The sequence below is a fragment of the Mauremys reevesii genome, linkage group 12 (assembly GCF_016161935.1).
Source record: "Mauremys reevesii isolate NIE-2019 linkage group 12, ASM1616193v1, whole genome shotgun sequence".
Taxonomy (NCBI): domain Eukaryota; kingdom Metazoa; phylum Chordata; order Testudines; family Geoemydidae; genus Mauremys; species Mauremys reevesii.
The window spans coordinates 25,890,425-25,909,422 of record NC_052634.1 but is presented as its reverse complement, the minus strand read 5'-3'; the positions used below and the strand labels follow the sequence as shown (position 1 = coordinate 25,909,422).

The following is an 18,998-nucleotide window of genomic DNA, read 5'->3' as shown; positions in this document are numbered from 1 at the left end:
GCGCTCATGTCCATGAACCCGAATACTCTCTCAGTCCTCAAAGAGAGACCTGGAGAAGGAGACTTGCTGAAGCAAAGCCACAGGGGTCTCTGAGGTTTCCCTGACCCCTCGCCCCTGTCCTGCCTGGCTGATGTCAGCATCTCTCTGTGAGGTCACCACCTCCGCCCCCCCCAGCTTTGACCAATAGTCTGAGGTCCTGCAAAAGGCCTTTGTGATGTCACTGCCACACCCCTCCCTTGCTGGGCCAATGTCCTGCCCCTGGCCAGGCACTTTGGAGGTTTGAGCTACTCCCTCAAGAACAAATGGATATAAATTGGCAGTCGGGAAGTTTAGGCTTGAAATTAGACGAAGGTTTCTAACCATCAGGGGAGTGAAATTCTGGAACAGCCTACCGAGGGAAACAGTGGGGGCGAAGGACCTCTCTGGCTTTAAGATTAAGCTTGATAAGTTTATGGAGGGAATGGTTTGATAGGAGAACGTCATTTAGTCAATAGGTCAATAACGTGCAACCACTGGTAATTAGTACCGAGGGTCAATGTTGGGATATTGAAAGTCTTTTTCCTGAGTGTCTGGCTGGAGAGTCTTGCCCGCATGCTCGGGGTTCAGCTGATCGCCATATTTGGGGTTGGGAAGGAATTTTCCTCCAGGGTAGATTGGCAGAGACCCTGGAGGTTTTTCACCTTCCTCCGCAGCATGGGGCAGGGGTCGCTTGCTGGAGGATTATCTGCTACTTGAAGTCTTTAAATCAGGATTTGGGGACTTCAACAGCTGAGTCAAGGGAGAGAATTATTTCAGGAGTGGGTAGGTCAGCTTTTGTGGCCTGCATCTTGCGGGAGGTCAGACTAGATGATCATAATGGTTCCTTCTGATCTTAAGTTCTATGATTCCCTGTGGATCACCCCATTCAAGGAGCGTTCGTTCTAGGCAGCAAGCCGGTAGTTTTGGATCATCTGCAAATTTTGTCAGCTCACTGTTTAGCAGGTTGTTTATGAATATGTTGACTAGTCCTGGAAACTAGTTACCTGTTTCCATCCTGAAAACTGACCATTTATTCCTACCCTTTGTTTCTTGTCTTTTAACCGGTTATTGATCCATGTGAGGACCTTCCGGAGGTGAAAGTAAGCCGGTATGTTCCGGTATGGGGTACCGGCAAGAGCCGGTACGCTGTGCCAGCCCGGCCCAGCTTCCCCAGGCTGGTGATTTAAAGGGCCCAGGGCTCCCTGTAGCGGCCGGAGCCCCTGGCCCTTTAAATCACCTCCCGAGCCCCCCTGCCGGAGCCCCAGGGAGCAAATCACTGCCGTGGATGCTGCTCTCTCCCACTCTGCCAACACAGAGCAGGGGCGGCAGAAGCTTCCTTACAGTGGGGGGGGGGGGCACCGTTGTCCGAACTGTGGCACCCCCATGACACCCCTTCCCTAAGGACCCCCACTCACACCACCTCTCCCCCCGAGGCCACACCCACAGACTGCACCCTCCCCCCCATCATTTGTCCTAACAGCCAGTAAAGAGTGGTGGGTCCATGGCCCTCTAACCCCCTGTTCCAGCACCCCTGACACCGAGCTAAGCAGGCAGCAGTGTGTGTGTGTGTGTGTGTGTGTGTGTGTGTGTGTGCGTGCGACAGAGAGTGCTGTGCTGAGCTGAGCCAGTGAGAGAAGGGGGCTGATGTCGGGGCTGCCCCCTGCCTCAGGACTGGTTGCTTCCAGCAGCTGTCTGAACTTAGAGACAGTGTGCGACACACTCACTCTTCTGCAACCCACACACTGTCTCTCCCCCCCACACACACGCTCTCTACCCCACCACACACATTGCAGTTGAAAAGCAGCTGGCAATCTAGTAGGATGCCCATGGACCAATGGGATAGAAACTTTCATCATGTGATGCTGTACCAGCCAGTGAGGGATTGCAAACCCTTCCCAAAGCACCCTGCACCCAGTTGCACAGTGGGATAGCTACCCACAGTGCACTGCTCTCTGTGGCAAGACAAGAGATGCTAGCATGGATGTGCTCTGGTGACACAGGGTGGACATGCAACAACTGTTCAATTAAAACACTTTAACTAAAGCCATGTTACTCTTTCATGTAGACATAACTGAAGAGTGAGACAAGACCCAGCTCTATTGAAACTAAAGAGCCACAACTTCTTGCGTAGTTGGCAGGATTTGAACCTGCGCAGGGAGACCCCAATGGATTTCTAGTCCATCACCTTAACCACTCGGCCACAACTACTTGCTTGATATGTGGCTTTCACTGCACTCTAGTTCTGTTCTCACTGAGTGATCAATTCCAGTTGTTTCCTCAGACCAGCTTCCACAACACACACACTGCTGTGTCCTTGTGTAAGTGTGTCCATGGCTGAACTGCAAGAATTCCTGCTCCTTTCCCTTCTGGCTGGAGCATGAGGAGAGTGTGTTTGTGGTTAATGTTGTTGCTGTAGATTTTTGTCCATTTCCTGCCTCGATCATTCAGACAGTCCCTTTCCTGTCATATCCCCAGTACATCAGTGATTGTGATAGCAGGGGGCAGGTTTTCTCTGGGGCACTGAGCTTTGCCAGGGGGTTGATGGGTCCTTTCTTTCCTCACCCTGGAGTAAACTCGCTTTTTATTCCATCCTTGATGTTTCAAGGAATAACAACAGATGATCAAAGAAAGAGGTGGACAGGGTAGGTCTCAGGGGAGGGGCAGAGAGGTGTGGGCAATGGACAGGGGAGGGGGCAGAGAGGGGGGGCAGTAGGCAGACCTTGGGGTAGGGGGTGGAGAGGCGCGAGGAGGCCTTGCGGGAGGAGAGGAGCGAGCGATCAGCAGGCCTCAGCCAAAGAGCAGGGGTGGGAAGTGGCCAAATGGGAGTGAGGGTGGAGCACAGGGGGGACCTCGGAGGGAGGAGAACGAGGGAAGGGGGTGGAGGGGGGGGACAGCACCACGGTCTGGGAAGGGGCCACCCACAGGATTCAGGGGGCCTGGGGCAAAACAATTTCAGGGGCCCCTTCCATAAAAAAAAGTTGCAATACTATAGAATCCTGTATTCTCCTGGGGGCCCTGCAGGGCCTGGGGCAAATTGCCCCACCTGCCCCCCTCTGGGCGGCCCTGCCCTCAGCCTCTCCTCGTAAGTCCCCTGCCCCCTAGACTCTCTCCAATTTGTTTCTGTAGTGTGTGTGTGTGTATGTGGGGAACTGGACGCAATGCTCCAGATGTGGCCTCAGCAGTGCTGACTAGAGGGGAATAATCACTTCCCTCGATCTGCTGGCAACGCTCCTACTAATCCAGCCCAATATGGCCAGTTACCCATATTGAATGCAGACACAGCAATATTTTATACATTGGTTCCTGTCCATTCAGGAGGTTATTTCCCACCTATTCATAAATAATGAAGCTGCTCCAAGCGGAGGGGAGAGAACTGTCCCGTCTGTGCAGTTAACCCATCTCCCCGAGAGGTGGTAGCTATGTCAGTGGGGGGAAGTTATGTTGGTGGGTGTGCAAGCTGTAGTGTCTACATGTGTATATAAAGTTTAATCAAACCCCATTTTTTAAACCCCTGTGGTCTGGGAATAGAAAAGGAGATCTCTGAGGCAGAGCTCGTCCTTCAAAATCCTTAAGATCACTGACTTGCCTCTGTAAACGCCTTGGGGGTATAGCTCAGTGGTAGAGTGTTTGACTGCAGATCAAGTGGTCCTTGGTTCAAATCCAAGTGTCCCCTTATCAAGCTTGTTTCTTCAATAAAAATAATTCCATTTCTCGGGGTACGTCTACACTATGGGACTATTCCAAATTTGCATAAACTGGTTTTGTAAAACAGATTGTATAAAATCGAGTGCGTGCGGCCACACTAAACACATTAAATTGGTGGTGTGCGTCCATGGTCAGAGGCTAGCATCGACTTCTGGAGTGTTGCTCTGTGGGTAGCTATTCCATAGTTCCTGCAGCCTTCCCTGCCCCTTGGAATTTCCAGGTTGAGATCCCAGTGCCTGATGGGGCAAAAATCATTGTCGCGGGTGGTTCTGGGTAAATGTCATCAGTCACTCCTTCCTCTGGGAAAGCAACGGCAGACAAGCATTTTGCGCCTTTTTTCCCTGGATTGCCCTGGCAGATGCCATAGCATGGCAATCATGGAGCCTGTTTTGCCTTTTGTGACTGTCACCGTATGTGTACTAGATGCCGCTGACAGAGGCGATTCAGCAGCACTACACAGCAGCATGCTTTTGCTTTTGCATAACAGCAGAGATGGTTACCAGCCATACTGTACCATCTACCAATCCATAAATTGGTAAAAAGATGAGCATGGCTACCAGTCGTTTTGCACCATTTGCTGCTGTCATAAGTGCCCCTGGCTGCTCTTAGCCAGGGGCGCAAAGTTAAAATTGGGAATGACTCCCAGAGTCAATCCCTCCTTTTTGGTATCTAAAAATAGAATCAGTCCTGCCTAGAATATGGGCAAGTGTACTAGAGAACCACTGTATCAGAGAGCACAGCTGCTCTGTGTCAGATCCTGCAGAAATTATGAGCTGTACGCTATTCACAGGGGGTGCTCCTGCAACAACCCCACCTGTTGATTCTGTTCTTCCCCCAGCCTTCCTGGGCTACTGTAGCATTGTCCCCCAACTTGTGTGATGAAGTAATAAAGAATGCAGGAATTAGACACACTGACTTGTTAGTGAGAAATGAGTGGAAGGCAGCCTCCAGCTGCTATGATAGTCCAGACAGGACAGTAAGGAGTGTGGAGGAGAGGAGCCCAGCATCCCTCTGCTAGTCCAGAGACAATTGAATCTTTTTTTTACACATGAAGGGTGGGGGCTGACAGAGCTCAGCCCCCTGTTGCTATGACGATGATGGTCATCAGCCATACTGTACCATCTACCAGGAAAAATTAGGGCCAGGCACCCTTGATAGACCTCACCGATGCTAGTCTGCATGGTTACCAGTCCTTTTGCACTGCCCCATGTGCCAATAGGCTGATGACGAGGACGGATACCAGTCGTATTGCACCATCAGCCACCCATGGCGGGGGGGGGAGCAAGGATGTTGGTGTTGAGTGCTGCAGCATCGGGTCTATCTGCAGCATTCAGTAAAGATAGGGTGACATGTTAAAGAGTCAAGAGAGGATTGTTTTCCCTTTCACTTCTGGGGGTGGGTGGGGGGGTGCGTAAATTGCCGAGCTATGCCCTGACCCACCGCGGACACTGTGTTTGACCCTAGAAGCATTTGGAGCTCAGCCAAGAATGCAAATACTTTTTGGAGACTGCAGGAACTGTGGGATAGCTTGAGTCCTCCAGTCCATGAGCGTCCATTTGATTCTTTGGCTTTCCGTTACGTTTGTCACACAGCAGTGCGCTGAGCCCCTGCTATGGCGTCTGTCTGGAGATTTTTTAAAAATGATTTTGAATTTCATCTTCTGTAACGGAGCGCTGATAGAACAGATTTGCCTGCCCTTACAGCGATCACATCCGCATGGTCCATGCGGGAGCTCTTTCTTTATTTTGATTTTTAAATGCATCGCCACACGTGCTGATCGGAGCTCCACGCTAGGCAAACAGGAAATATTCAAAAGTTCGCGGGGCTTTTCCTGTCTACCTGGCCACTGCATCCGAATTCAGATTGCTGTCCAGAGTGGTCAGTGGTGCACTGTGGGATACCGCCCGGAGGCCAATACCTTCGATCTGCGGCCACACTAACCCTAATCCGATATGGTAATTCCAATACTAGCGCTACTCCTCTCGTTAGGGAGGAGTACAGAAACCGGTTTAAAGAGCCCTTTATACCGATATAAAGGGCCTCTCAGTGTGGATGGGTGTGGCGTTAAATCGGTTTTACGCTCCTAAAACCGGTTTAAACGCCTAGTGTAGCCCAGGCCTAGTATGCTCAGGAGCTCTACTATATAGGGATTCCTGAAATGAATGGACATACTTACTGTTTTCCTGTGCAAATGCATAAACACCTAGCAAACGTCCCCCAGCAGAAATCACTTTCAATCCTCTGAGTGTCTTGGTTTGTTTTCATCAATGAAACAAAGGCACATGAAGACACATTTGCAGGTCCTTGGCCTCCATGGGCTACAATGTGCAGAAGAACAAGAATCACATCCACGTGGGAGGAATGGACTAGTCTGTATTACATTTGGTAAGTAAGTTGCCATTGGGACTGAAAAGTCTACTGGGGGTGGACAGGAGCCTGTTACAAAACTAAAATAACCAAGATTTACCAAACTCCCTGTTACACATTCAATCCTCTGTTTGTGCACACGGCATCAATTGGGGCTCTAGTAAATGGCAGCCTTCCTTTAACACAGATCGTTGTTCCTTGTGACTTTCAGATACATTCGAATGGCAGCTGTTCAGAGGTCATGTGCTGCTAGTTCAGAGCAGCAGCAGAGTCTCTGTACATTTACCAACCATAGAGCTGGGTGTGTCTGCACCCAAGTAACTGCAGAGTCAGTGTAGTCCCAGACAGTTAATTGCACAGTCTCACTTTCTGGTCTCATTGATCATTTGGGTAGAAACAGCAACGGTTTGGTTTTTTTCCCCTTCGTTTTCTCCTAAGGAATGTGTGATCTTGAGCATGTTAGTTTAAGTTCTCTGTGGGTCAGGAAAATTCCATCTCCTTGAAATAGCTGGGGAAGTGACCTGTTTGTATCACCTAGAATAAAGGAGCTTTTAAAGAAGAAACTGCTTTACAAATATGCTGGGATAAAAACAGTAAATTCCATGGCCAGACACCAGGCCAGGATCAATTGATGGGGCCAGGATCAATTAATTACAGAAGAAACAAACTCTTGAGAAGTAGCTCTAATTTGTCCCCAAACCTTTCCTTGTTCTCATATGCTATCAGGGATTCTCTTCTAGAGGGCAGAGTTAAGGTTATCTGGGCATATATTCTCACTCTGTATTCCCTGTTTTTCCAGAGTTTGAGTTTTACTGAACTCGATGTTCTGGAAGGTAAGAGATAGTCACAGTCAAAGTTAACTCTCTGTTAACAAAGGTTTTGTTAGTGACAAATAATGAGACAAATCCCTCACTGCGCTAATTCCACTGACTTCAGTGTACTCTTTCTCTATTTCTAGTTCCAAAAAAATAAGCAAATTAAAACAACCTTGAGAACTAAAATACTGTGAGAAAGTGGAAATTTTAGTAGCTCAAATAATTCAGTTTCTTCTGTGTCTTGTGCGTCTGTAAATGGCACAACACATTAATTTATAAGCACATCTTTCTTAACTTCTTTAAATATTCTGTAGTACATTGACTATATCGAGTGGGTTGTTCAATGCAGTGAGGTTTTCATGCATTGCCTAATACATATTTTTCATATTATGTAAATGAACACAACTCATTGAACACAAAATTTTGTATTTCATGCTGTGAACTGTGTCGGTAGCTCAAATTAATAGGTTTATTTTCTCTCTCTCTCTCTCTCTGTGAGGCACAACAAAATAATTTAGTGATGCTGAAAATATTCCCTTCTCCTCCAGAACTGCCTTGGAATCACCTTCCCTTTGTAGATTAATCTGCCCCTGTGTCTCTACAAGGAAAATATAGTTTCTATGAAAAAAACACATTTTTTTAATTAAAGGGACTGAACAGAATAGGTTACTCAGACATAGGTTAGGGGTTTGTTATAGAAGTGGGTGGGTGAGATTCTGTGGCCTGCGTTGTGCAGGTCAGACTAGATGATCATAATGGTCCCTTCTGCCCTTAAAGTCTATGAGAATAGCCACATGATGGCGACACATCAGGAATGCAAAGCAACAGGTTCCTGGTTTGCACATTGATGGTGACAAGGGATTGAACTCGACTCCCCTCTTTTCACAGACACATTTGTGTTATTCTCTGAGGTCAAACATCAGTTTAAATGTTGTACTTAGTCCTCTGCCTTGTAGCTTCAACAGCCGCAGATGCAAGATGAGTTACTGCAGCCTAGACCTTGTGTCCATGTTTAGGTGGTTTTCACCTAAACGTTCAAGCAGCTCCCAGTAATGTCCCGAGCTCCCCAAGTGCCACTGACAGCTGAGCTCTTCCTGCCCACTGAGCCCAGCCCAGACAGTGGGTGGGGGGTGAGTTTGTACCCAAATAACTGACAGAGCCAAGCAAGGAGCAAAGAAATGTTTGCTCCGGTCACTAGGTCTCTGTTTCTATTGCTCGTTTGCTCTCTCCCCTTCCCTGATAAGGAGCAACGGTAAGAGAAGAGGTTAAACCATGTGCTAGGTGGTGGCTGGGTTTGGATGACAAATTTAAAACCATCTCAGCGGCCTCTAGTGTGACACTGACACCATCACATTCTCACCTTTCATTCACACTTCATTAATAACAGTTTCCCTGAACTACTTTGCTGTGATTATTTCAATGGCTCCTACACCGATACCTGCTGTCCCTTCTGGCTGGTTAATTGCACTATTTGGAACCTGCTCCTAAAATTACACCCTTCCTGGGAGCAAGATTCAAAACTGCCCAAGGAAACCCCATTGGGTTCCAAGTGCAGCCCAGGCAGGGTGGCAAGGGGACAGCCCAGGGGTCTCAGAGCTTCTTCTTCCTCACAGAGAGAAGGTTAAGGGGGCTACTAGTTATGACTCCTGGGTTTTAGTCCTGGCTGTGGGAGTAAAGGGGTGTTTAGTGGATTAGAGTTGGGGGCTTAGGAATCAAAGAGGAAACATCTCCCTTTTCAGCTTCAATGCTCATTGAACAAGAACATGGCTTCTCATCTCTTCGGTTTCAGAGGAGCAGCCCTGTTAGTCTGTATCCACAAAAAGAACAGGAGTACGTGTGGCACCTTAGAGACCAACAAATTTCTTAGGTTCTGTTGCCGTCATGTGGCCATTTCATTTCACTTCTTATTGTTAAAAGGTTTGGGTACTTCAATGAGGCTAATCATCTAGTGGAACAAGCTCCGCAAGGGACGTGGTTAATTCCCCATCACTGCCGTGTGTAAATGAAGACCGCAGCTCTTGCTGCAAGACACCTGGTGTGTGGGTGTCCCTGTTCCCCCTTCAGAACCTCTGGTACATGGTGCTTTCCTCCTCCCACTTCAAGATCCCCAGCGTGTGGGTGCTCCCATCCAGGATCTCCAGTGAGTGTCTCTGTCGCCCACCCCTTGAACTAGCTCCTGTGTTTGGTTTCCCCTGCCTGCCCCCAGCCAGGATCTGTGGGTGTCTCTGTTCCCTTTTTCAAGATCCATGTTGCTTGGGTGCATCCCTCCCCCCCCAATTCAGAATCCCCAGCGTGTGGGTGCTCCCATCCCCCCTGCAGGCTCTGCGGGGGGTGTCTGTATAAAGAGAGACTGTGTCTCACTGTCTTGCCCAGGCTGCGCTGCAGGGGCTACTCACAGGTGTGATCCCACTACTGATTGGCACAGAACTTTTGACCTGCTCCATTTCTGACCTGGGCTGGGCTGCTTCACCCCTCCTTAGGCAACCTGGGGACCCCAAGCTGGGCCGGGATCACCATATTGATGCTGAACTTAATGCGGACACCCAATTGGAACAGCCCCCTGCAGCCCAGAACTCCTGAGCTCAAGCAATCCGCTGGCCTCAGCCTCCCCAGGAGCTGGGAATCACAGGCACCAGCCATGGGGCTGGGCTTGTTTTGCAGCCTGGCAGCTGGAGCTTTAAACTCTGCTTATGAGCTCTGTGCCTTGGCCAGATGGGGACAGTCTGGGACTGGGAAATGCTCCTGCTTCCCCCGCCCCCGTCTCATGTCGAGCTGCAGGCGCCGCTCTCCTCCCAGGTAAGATCCCGGATGTTTCGGTGCCCCCTTCCCCCGCCCAGGTGTCCGGGTACCTCTGCCCCCCATACAGAATCCTGGATGTGTGGGTGTCCGTCCCTCTGCAGAGGATCCCGGAGTGTGGATGCCCTTGTCCCCCCCTACAAGATCCTGGGTGTGTGGGTGCCACTTTCCCCCCCAGTAGATCTCTGGTGGGTGGGTCCCCAGGGTGTGAGTGCTCCCATCCCCCGATACAGGCTGGGGGGGGGGGGTATAACTGGCTCTCCCTGACCTGCCCAGGCGGTGCTACAGCAGCTGTTCACAGGGGCAGCAACCCCACTGTCACCCTGCAGCTTTAACCTGCTCCAGGGGTGACCTGCTTCACCCTCCTTTGGGAGCCCGGGGACCCCGAACTTCCCAGAATCACCTGATTGATGCCGAGCTTAGCACAGACACCGGCTCAGCCTGGCAGGGAGCTGCCCTGAGCCCTGACAATCAGCTTCCCTCCGCCTCCTGCTGCACAGCGAGGGTCCCACGTGAGAGGCTTTGTGCCCAGTTTGTTCAGGAGCGTCCCAGGCTCCAACTTTAAACTCTGCTGGTCAGTTCTAACCTTTGGCCACACGGGGGCGGCACTAACGGTCCCATCTAAACGCTGTTTGTGTTCGACCCTTCGGATCGCAGATTGTAACCCGGGCAGATCTCTGAGTGCAGCCAAATCCCTCCCCAAACTGAACATTGAAGCAGCAGCTCCCATTGGAAAGATCAGGATTTTTGCCTTTAAAAACAAGGAAAATGTCTGCAGCGAGAGACTGAAGAAGCTCAATTGATTTCATTGACTGGAGGTTAAGAGGCGATTTAATCACTGGTTTAAATACGTTTTACAAATTCCCAGAGGGGGGATATGTGATTTAAAGGGTTCTTTAATTTGCCAGACAAAGATTGAACAAGACCCCATTGGCTCGCAGTCGATGTCAGAAAATCCCAACTGGAAATGACCATTTTTTAACCGTGAGGCTAATTATCTAGTGGCACAAGCTCGGCAAGGGAGGTGGTAAATTCCCCATCACTTGCAGTTTGTAAATCAAGACTGCAGCTCTTGCTGCAAGACACCTGGTGTGTGGGTGTCCCTGTTCCGTGTTTCGGGATCCCTGGTACATGGTGCCTCCCTCTCACCAGGTCAGGATCCCCACAATGGGTGCTCCCATCCCCCCACCCAGGCTCTGCGGGGGTGGGGAGTATATAAAAAGAGACCCTGTCTCACTGTCTTGCCCAGGCTATGCTGCAGGGGCTACTCACAGGTGCGGCCCGACTACTGATCGGCACGGGAGTTTTGACCTGCTCTGTTTCCGACCTGGGCTGGTTCACCCCTCCTTAGGCAACCTGGGGACCCCCAGCTTCCCAGGGATCCCCATATTGAAGCCGAGCTTAGTATGGACACCCGATCGGCACAGCCCCCTGACCAGGCCAGAGAGAGCAGCAGGTTTCCCGTATTGTTTCCTGCTCTTGTTTTCTTGACTAGTTTCTCCTCTGCACCAACTTGCTCTTTTGCTTTGGGAACCTGGCTAGGTCAGTTGGCAGAACATCAGACTTTTAATCTGAGGGTCCAGGGTTCAAGTCCCTCATCAGGTAATAAACTATTCACCAAGATCTTCAGCTGTCTTGCTGGAGTCCTCTTTGATGTTACTTTTTCTCTTCAGGATTTTCCCTTTCCTCAGAAGGGCCTTTTTGTGTGTGGGTTTGAAGGGGCAACTTCCTGACAGCCCCTCTGTCCTTGCAGCCTGGAGGAATAAAGGTCTCTGGGCATAGAGCATGTTCCTTCCCTGCACACACACACACACACAGAATACCCCTAAGGAATTAGAATCACCTGCTGCCTTCCCCTGTCCTGCTGGATCCCCAAACGAGGATGCTCTTCAGCCTAAACTCATGTCCCCTCTTTTCCCAGTGCCCCTCAATCCCAACCCTCAGTCCCTCCTATGCTCAGTGCTCCTCACTCCCAACCAGAGCCTGCTCCTCTTCACCCTTCTCCTCTGTCCCAACCCACAGCCAACTCCTATTCCCAGTGCCCCTCAATCCCAACCCACAGGCCCCCCTCCTCACGCTGCTCCTCAATCCCAACCCACGGCTCCCTCCTTCCCTCCAGCAGCAGGTGCTTCAGACCCCCTCAGGAAGATTTTCTTGCAATGTTTCGTGTATGAGTCTGCATGTGGATTTTACAGTATGTTGGAAATAGGTTGGGTTGCTTGCCGAAATGATCACTTGTGGCTGGTGTTGGATTCCCAGTCTCCATGTTACAGGGGCAGGAGTAAAATAAAGGGTTGTTATCCTTGTTGTGTGACTCGAGGGCAGCAGAACTGGGCTTGGCAGACCCTGATGGAGGGACTCACTCTCAATTCAATAGCACTTGCTAGGCAGGGGACAGGGGTTCCAAAGCCAAGGGGGTTGTGTCCTGGGTCCTAATACTAAAATTTAGGTGTTAGACCAACCCTAACATAGAGTGGCAGTGGAGGGATGAGTGAGTCCCTAGACAACATAGTGAGTACGGTACCTTCTTATTTTCCCCCTTTTCCACCCAGGATGGCAGGTGAACTGTACAGAGGCACCTCTGGGCTTGCACTGACTAAGGACAACAGCTGTGAGTGGGGTGCAGAGAGGGGGGGCTCATGTTAAAGGACGTTTGGTTGCTGGACTTATGAACCGTAGGGAGAAGGACACTGCCCAGCTTATTTGGGGGGGGGTGAGTCTTTCCCTCGTGGTTTATGTTTATGTGTTGGGGCTGCTGACATGACTTCTGCTAACCCTGGGCTTACACTGCAGTGCAGACATACCCTGAGAGGGCATCTATACTGTGCTAAAATCCCACTGGCCCGGCTGGCCTGGATGATCTGATTTGGGCTCCTGGGGCTCAGACTGGAGCCCAGGCTCGGAGACCCTCACCCCTCGTGGGGTCTTGGAGGCTGGGCTCAAGCCCAAGTGTCTACACTGTAATTTTATAACCCTGCAGCACAAGCCCCACAAGCCTGAATCAGCTGACCCAGGGTTTGAGAATAGTGACTTGGGTGTGTTAATGGCAGTGTAGACATAATGCCAGGCTATGTCCACACTGCAATGAAACACCCACGGCTGCCCCGTGCCAGTGCAGGCTCCCAGGCTAGGGCCGTGGGGTGGTAAATTTGCAGTGTAGACATCTCAGCTCAAGCTCTGGGAGCCCTCAAGGTTGGGAGGGAGTTTAGCAAGCAAACAAGGTAGAACGACAGTGGAGTATTACCCTGGACTCAATGGCATTTCTCCATTGGTCTGTCTGCTTTGGGGCAGGGACAATAACGCGTCCTGCTGTTTTCGTTCTTTCAAAGGGCAGTCTAGGATTTTCATTCTCACACACAGTGCACAAAGCAGAACTCAACCCCCAGTGCAAACTAGATGAGCTGCCCACAGGTTCTGGCAGCCACAATGAGCCATTTGATGTGAGAGCTCAGACCTGCCCCTGTCCCAGAGGGAGGGGGGGTCATCTGTGACAGGCTGGGCCACTGACCTATCAGCTCTTAACTCTCAAAGTTTCAGTAATTCTGTTATCAGTGCCTTGTGAGTATAATTTAAACAGCCACACTGGGCTGAACCAAAGGCCCATCTAGCTCTGTGTTTTGTCCTCCCACACTAGCCATTACCAGGTACCCCAACAGTTACTCAACAAGGCACCACGAGGAGTTGAACCCAGGATCTCTTGTTTACAAAGCAGGTGCTTTAGACAGCTAAGCCCTGGTGCCTGTGGATAGCTAAAATACAGTGCCTGCCCACACCTGACTCCCTGCCATCCCCACTGGGGCCTGAAAAGCTTTGCTTGTGTTTGGATTCTGCAAAGCAGAGGAGCAGGTGAGGTTTTCCTTGCAAGCTGCGTGTGTGTGTGTGTGTGTGTGTGTGTGTGTCTGAATCTTTGGCCAGGTCTGCACTACAAAGTTGTTTCAGCATCATTATATTGCTCAGGTATGTGAAAAACACACAACGCTCCCTCGGTCAGCGGCTTGTGGCTGGTGCACACACTGCAATGCCACGTCTAGCGACAAAACTGCCCTGTTTTGGTGACAAAATAAAACCACCTTGACAAGAGGCCTAGAGCTTTGTGCAGCAAACTTAAAGCAACAAATTGTCAGTGTAAATGCTGCTGGTCATTATATCACCATAACTGGCCTCCACCAGTATCCCACAATGCCTGCTGTGAACTTGCCTGCCCTGCATTCCTGCTACAGAGGCTGGGCCCCTCCCCTTTCATAGCTCCAGAAAGTTCTGACAGCTGAGCCGCTGTCTGCACTGGGGCTGGGTTGATATAACTGCATTGCTTGGGGGGGATGTAAATTTTTTAAACCCCTAAGTAATGTAATTACACCGACCTAATTTTGTAGCGTAGACCTGGGCAAAGAATCACTCACGCACTGCGGGAGTAAAGCTTCCCCTGCTCCTCTGCTTTACAGAATCCAAACACAAGCAAAGCTTGTCAGGGCCCAGTGGGGATTGGCAGGGAGTCAGGTGTGGGCAGACATGATGCTTTAAATCACAGCAGGTGCCATGGCTTAGCTGGTTAAAACCTCAGTTTTGTAAACAGGAGATCCTGGGTTCAACTCCCAGTGCTGCTTTTGGGGCACCTGGTATTGGCTACTGTCAGAAGACAAAATTCAGAGCTAGATGGGCTATTGGTCTGGCCCAGTGTGGCTGTTCTTATGGTTTAAATTACACTCACAGGCACTGACAATAGAGTTACTGAAAGTTTGGGAGATAAGAGCTGATAGGTCAGTGGTCCAGTCCCCTCAATGCGGTTTCACCATTTCCATCGCTGAACTCCCTCCCACCCTTCTGGGCTCCTAGAGCAGGGGACTGAGCCTGAGCCGAGACACGGACATTGCAACTTTACAGCCAAAGCCACATGACCTTGGTTAATACGACATGGGCCAGCCGAGGGTGTTTCATTGCACTGGAGACGTATCCTAACATTAAGTTTACACTGTGATTAACACACCCAGGGCACCTGTCTCAAAGCCCAGTTCAGCTGACTCAGGGTAATGGGGCTTGGGCTGCAAGACTATAAAATTACAGTGCAGACAAATGGGCTTGAGCCCAACCTCTGAGGCCCCATGAGGGGTGAGGGTTTCTGAACCCAGGCTTCAGTGTGAACACAAATATCTGCATCACAGTTTTTAGCCCCTCAGCTTTACGTCCAGGAGCCCAAGTCAGATGACCCAGGCCAGCCCTGCTGCCATCTTTATCCCAGGAGAGATGGACTCTAAGGGTACGTCTCCATTGCAGTGTCAGCCCAGGTGTGGCACGCTGTGCTCAAAGCAGCACCCTGCAAGCCCCATATTCACCACGCTCATATAATGATGCCACGGTTGGTACAAAGTCTGCCTGGTGAGGTATTATTTCAAAAGTCTTGATCTGTTGAACATTAATATCTTGTTGGATTGTGTGTGCTCGCATTGGTTGGGAAGTTATGAAGTTTTGCTCTGTGTGTGTTACTGAGATATGTTATGAGGTTGGGAAATGCCCCCCCACCAGCCTTTCAGGTGCGACAATGGAGGAGCCAGACTCGCTGCTGGCCCATTGAAGGGATCCACACTCCCAAGGACTATCCCAGGAACCGTGTACAATGCAGGCTTCTCCGAGATAGCACAGAGACAATGGGCACTGCTTGACTCACATCGTAGCAAAGGAGCTTCCTAGCAAGTTGGAAGAAGCTATGAAAGAGGGGAAGAGACATCATAGCTTGGCCTCTCTCCCCCACAACTCAGCAGCTGGAAACACACCTGGAGGAGAAAAAACTGAACTGATTCAGAAATCAGAAGAGTATAATAACAATAATACTTGCAAACTAAAGTCCCCAACCAGACTAGTACTGGTTTTTCAGCAGAAAATTTTCAGTTTGGGGAATTTTATTTTCTGAGTCAGACCTTGCCAAGGGAAGCAGGGAGAAAATGTTTGAGTTGCCTCCTTCAGAGCAGTTTGGCCTAGACACTAGCTCTGGTTCACTGTTCTGGCCTTGCTCGGGTTGAGGGTATTTTAATAATTTGGGCAGGTCCCAGGGTGTTTGGGGGAGATGATGAGGATGTTCCCTTTTGAGATAAAAACTAAGAAATACAGGACTAGAGAATTTTTTTTTAAGAAATCTGGGATTTAGACATTTTATTTAAAGCAAGGGAGTTCTGAGTTTCTGAGAAGGTTTTTGTTTGCAAGAAGGAACATTGTTTGATCTGTCATTGTACCAAAGGGGTACATGTTTGTCTACAAAGGAGGGGCGACGACTAAAAGCATCCGATGAGGATGGGATTCGAACCCATGCGTGCAGAGCCCAATGGATTAGCAGTCCATCACCTTAACCACTCGGCCACCTCATCTGAGCTGGCAAGAAAAAGACAGGAGGAGAAATCTAAGGCCAGCAGAGCTAGGGACAATAAGGAGTTTTTAAACACTAAGCAGAAGCAGGGGCTGAATGAGCTCCCCCCTCACATCTAGTGAGGAGCTGGGGGAAAGACTTCAGGAACAGAGCGTGTTTGCACAGACACACCTACTCTGCCTAGGTATGCAGCATGATGGGGCCGCTTTCCCAAAATGACCAGTTTTGGCTGCTGGTGGGTTACAAATCACTTTAGCATTGAGTGGAATGAAATGTTATTATCCTTCCTGTATGAGTGAGGGGCAGCAGAACATACCTAGTCCGTCCTGATGGAGGGCTGGGTGGGTGAGGAATAGCTTTTATTGGACTGCATAGAAGCCATTGAGAACATCATCCTAAACCAGGGGTCCCCAAACATTTCACTCTGTGCCCTCTTATCCATGGCTGTGGACCCTCAGAAACCACAGTCGGAAACCGAGGCTGGGAGTGGGGCTGTTGCTTGCTGGGGAGAGGGGTGCAGACAGGGGTAAGGGGGTCGAGGCTGAGCTGGGCACTAGAGCCCCAGGCTGAGGGTGGGGTTGGGGAAGAGCTGGGACAGAGTGGGGCTCAGTGCTGCTCCCTCCATGGGGGCTGGCTCAGACCCTGAGGTGCCCCTATGAATGTTCCTCTGTGTCCCCCTAGGAGTCATGCCCCACATTTTGGGAACCACTGAACCCTTCTCACTAAGCAGGGGCTAGTGATGCCAAAGCCCAGGGAAAGGGAGAACAAGTGCAGGGCCCCCAGCACTGGAACCATGTGAAGGGGCTGCAGGAGAGGGGCAATGGCTGGTGGCACAGGGAGTTAAGGGCAAAGGAGGCACAGGAGGGGGCAGGAGTTAGGGGTGAAGGAGGTGCAAGGGTTGAGAGTGCAGGAGCTAGCGGTAAAGGGGGAGTGGGGATCATCCAGGGGCAATGGGGAAGTGCCAAAGTACAAGCTTTGCTCAGGGCACCATTTTCCCTAATGCTGGTCTGAGCAAACAATTGGAAATGACCCTTCAGTGAGAACAAAACCATAGTGTAGAAAAGCCCCTTTAAGTGGTGGTGGCTGAGGGCTTAGGGAGATGGGTTAAAAAACAACAAGCATCTCTCTGTGGAGGTTTGATTCTTGCCTGCTGGGCAAGGCTGGTGTGTGGTGTCTCCATGGCTGCACTTTCAGTGTCTGATCACCCACGGTGTCACAGGGAGCCAAGTCTAGACATATTCAGAGGCTCTATGCCAGGGTTTCTCAAACTTCCTTTCACTGCAACCCCCTTCAGCTAAAAAAAAAAACACCTTACTATATGGCCCTGGAAAGAGGGACCAAGCCTCTCCACACCAGGCAGGGGCAGGGGGGAGCCAAAGCCTGAGCCCTGCCCCAGTTAAGGGAGGGCAAAACCAAAGCTTGAGGGATTCAGCCCTGGGTGGTGGGGCTCAGACTTTTGGCTTCAGCCTCAGGCACCAACAAGTCTAATGCCAGCCCTGGCAACCCCATTAAAACAGGGTTATGACCCACTTTGGGGTCCTGACCCACAGCTTGAGAACCACTGCTCTATGCTGATGGGAGAGAGTTTTCCTGTGGGTGCAGTTAATCCACTTCCCCAAGAGGTGGCAGCTATGTCAGTGGGAGAAGCTATATCGGTGGGTGCGCAAGCTGTGGTGGTTGCCACATTTAAGAAGTTTAATCAAACCCCATTTTTAAAACCACCTGTGGTCTGGGAATGGCAACGGAGCTCAATGAAGCAGGGTCTGTCCTTCAAAGTCCTGAAGATCACAATTCTATACTCCTGTTGTCATGGGGGTATAGCTTAGTGGTAGAGTGCTTAACTGCAGCTCAAGTGGTCCTTCGTTCAAACTCCTGTGTTCTCTTATAACCTTCTTTCTTTTTTTTAAAAAAAGGAAAACATTTATTTTTCCATTCTCCATTCTGTTCAGGAGCTCCACTATACGGGGGTGCTTGATATGAATGTAAACACTCAACATTTCGCTGTCCAAATGCATAAAAACCTAGCGAAGCTGTCCATCAGCTGAAATCCGTTCCAATCCTCTAAGTGTCTAGTTTATGTTTTCATCAATTAAACAAAGGTATCATACGAATGTACATTTGCAGATCCCTCTTCTCCAGGAGCTGTGCTGTGCAGAAGAACAAGAGCCACATCCAGCTGCAGTTCAGGAATCTGATGACCAAAGAGCCAATAAATGTTCTGAGGGCTGGAGAAAATTGCCTTCTAGTGAGCTATTGAACGAGCTCAACCTGTTTAGCTTATCAAAAGAAGATTGAAAGGTGACTTCATTGAAGTGTTGAAGGGCCTTAATGGACAGAAGAGATTGGGTATAAAAGGGCTCTTTAATCGAGCAGAGAAAGGCATAACAAGACCCAATCACTGGAAGGTGAAAAGAAACAAATTCATATTACAAATAAGACACAAATATTCAACAGCGAGGATGATTCACCACAGGAACAAGCTACCAAGGAAAGTGGTGGATTTGCCATCTCCTGATGTCATTTAATGAAGACTAGATGGTTTTCTGGAATGTGTTTGCCCCAAAAGTAGCTCTTGTGTCATACAGGAGGCCTGTGATATGCAGGGGGTCAGATTAGATGCTCTAATGGTCTCTTCTGGCCATAAAATTGACTAATTTCTGAAAAACTGAGTGTAGCATTGGGAGCAGCGTCTGATGTTTTCCTGTCTAGCCGGCTTGCTTCCTAGAACGAACGCTCCTTGAGTGGGGTGATCCACAGGGAGTAGCTCAAACCTCCAAAGTGCCTGGCCAGGGGCAGGACATTGGCCCAGCAAGGGAGGGGTGTGGCAGTGACATCACAAAGTCCTTTTGCAGGACCTCAGACTATTGGTCAAAGACTATTGGTGGGGAGGTGGTGACGTCACAGAGAGATGCTGACATCAGCCAGGCAGGACAGGGATGAGG

The 18,998-nt window shown here is 50.0% G+C and overlaps 3 non-coding genes across 3 annotated transcripts; 1 reads left to right on the top strand and 2 right to left on the bottom strand.

The window, feature by feature from the left end:
- Positions 1-2,144: 2,144 nt before the first annotated feature.
- TRNAS-AGA lies at positions 2,145-2,226 on the bottom strand. Its single transcript has one exon. It is a non-coding gene; the product is annotated as a tRNA-Ser (tRNA).
- Positions 2,227-3,619: 1,393 nt separating this feature from the next.
- TRNAC-GCA lies at positions 3,620-3,691 on the top strand. The gene has a single exon. It is a non-coding gene; the product is annotated as a tRNA-Cys (tRNA).
- Positions 3,692-15,975: 12,284 nt separating this feature from the next.
- Positions 15,976-16,057, bottom strand: TRNAS-GCU. Its single transcript has one exon. It is a non-coding gene; the product is annotated as a tRNA-Ser (tRNA).
- Between the last annotated feature and the right edge of the window lie 2,941 nt (positions 16,058-18,998).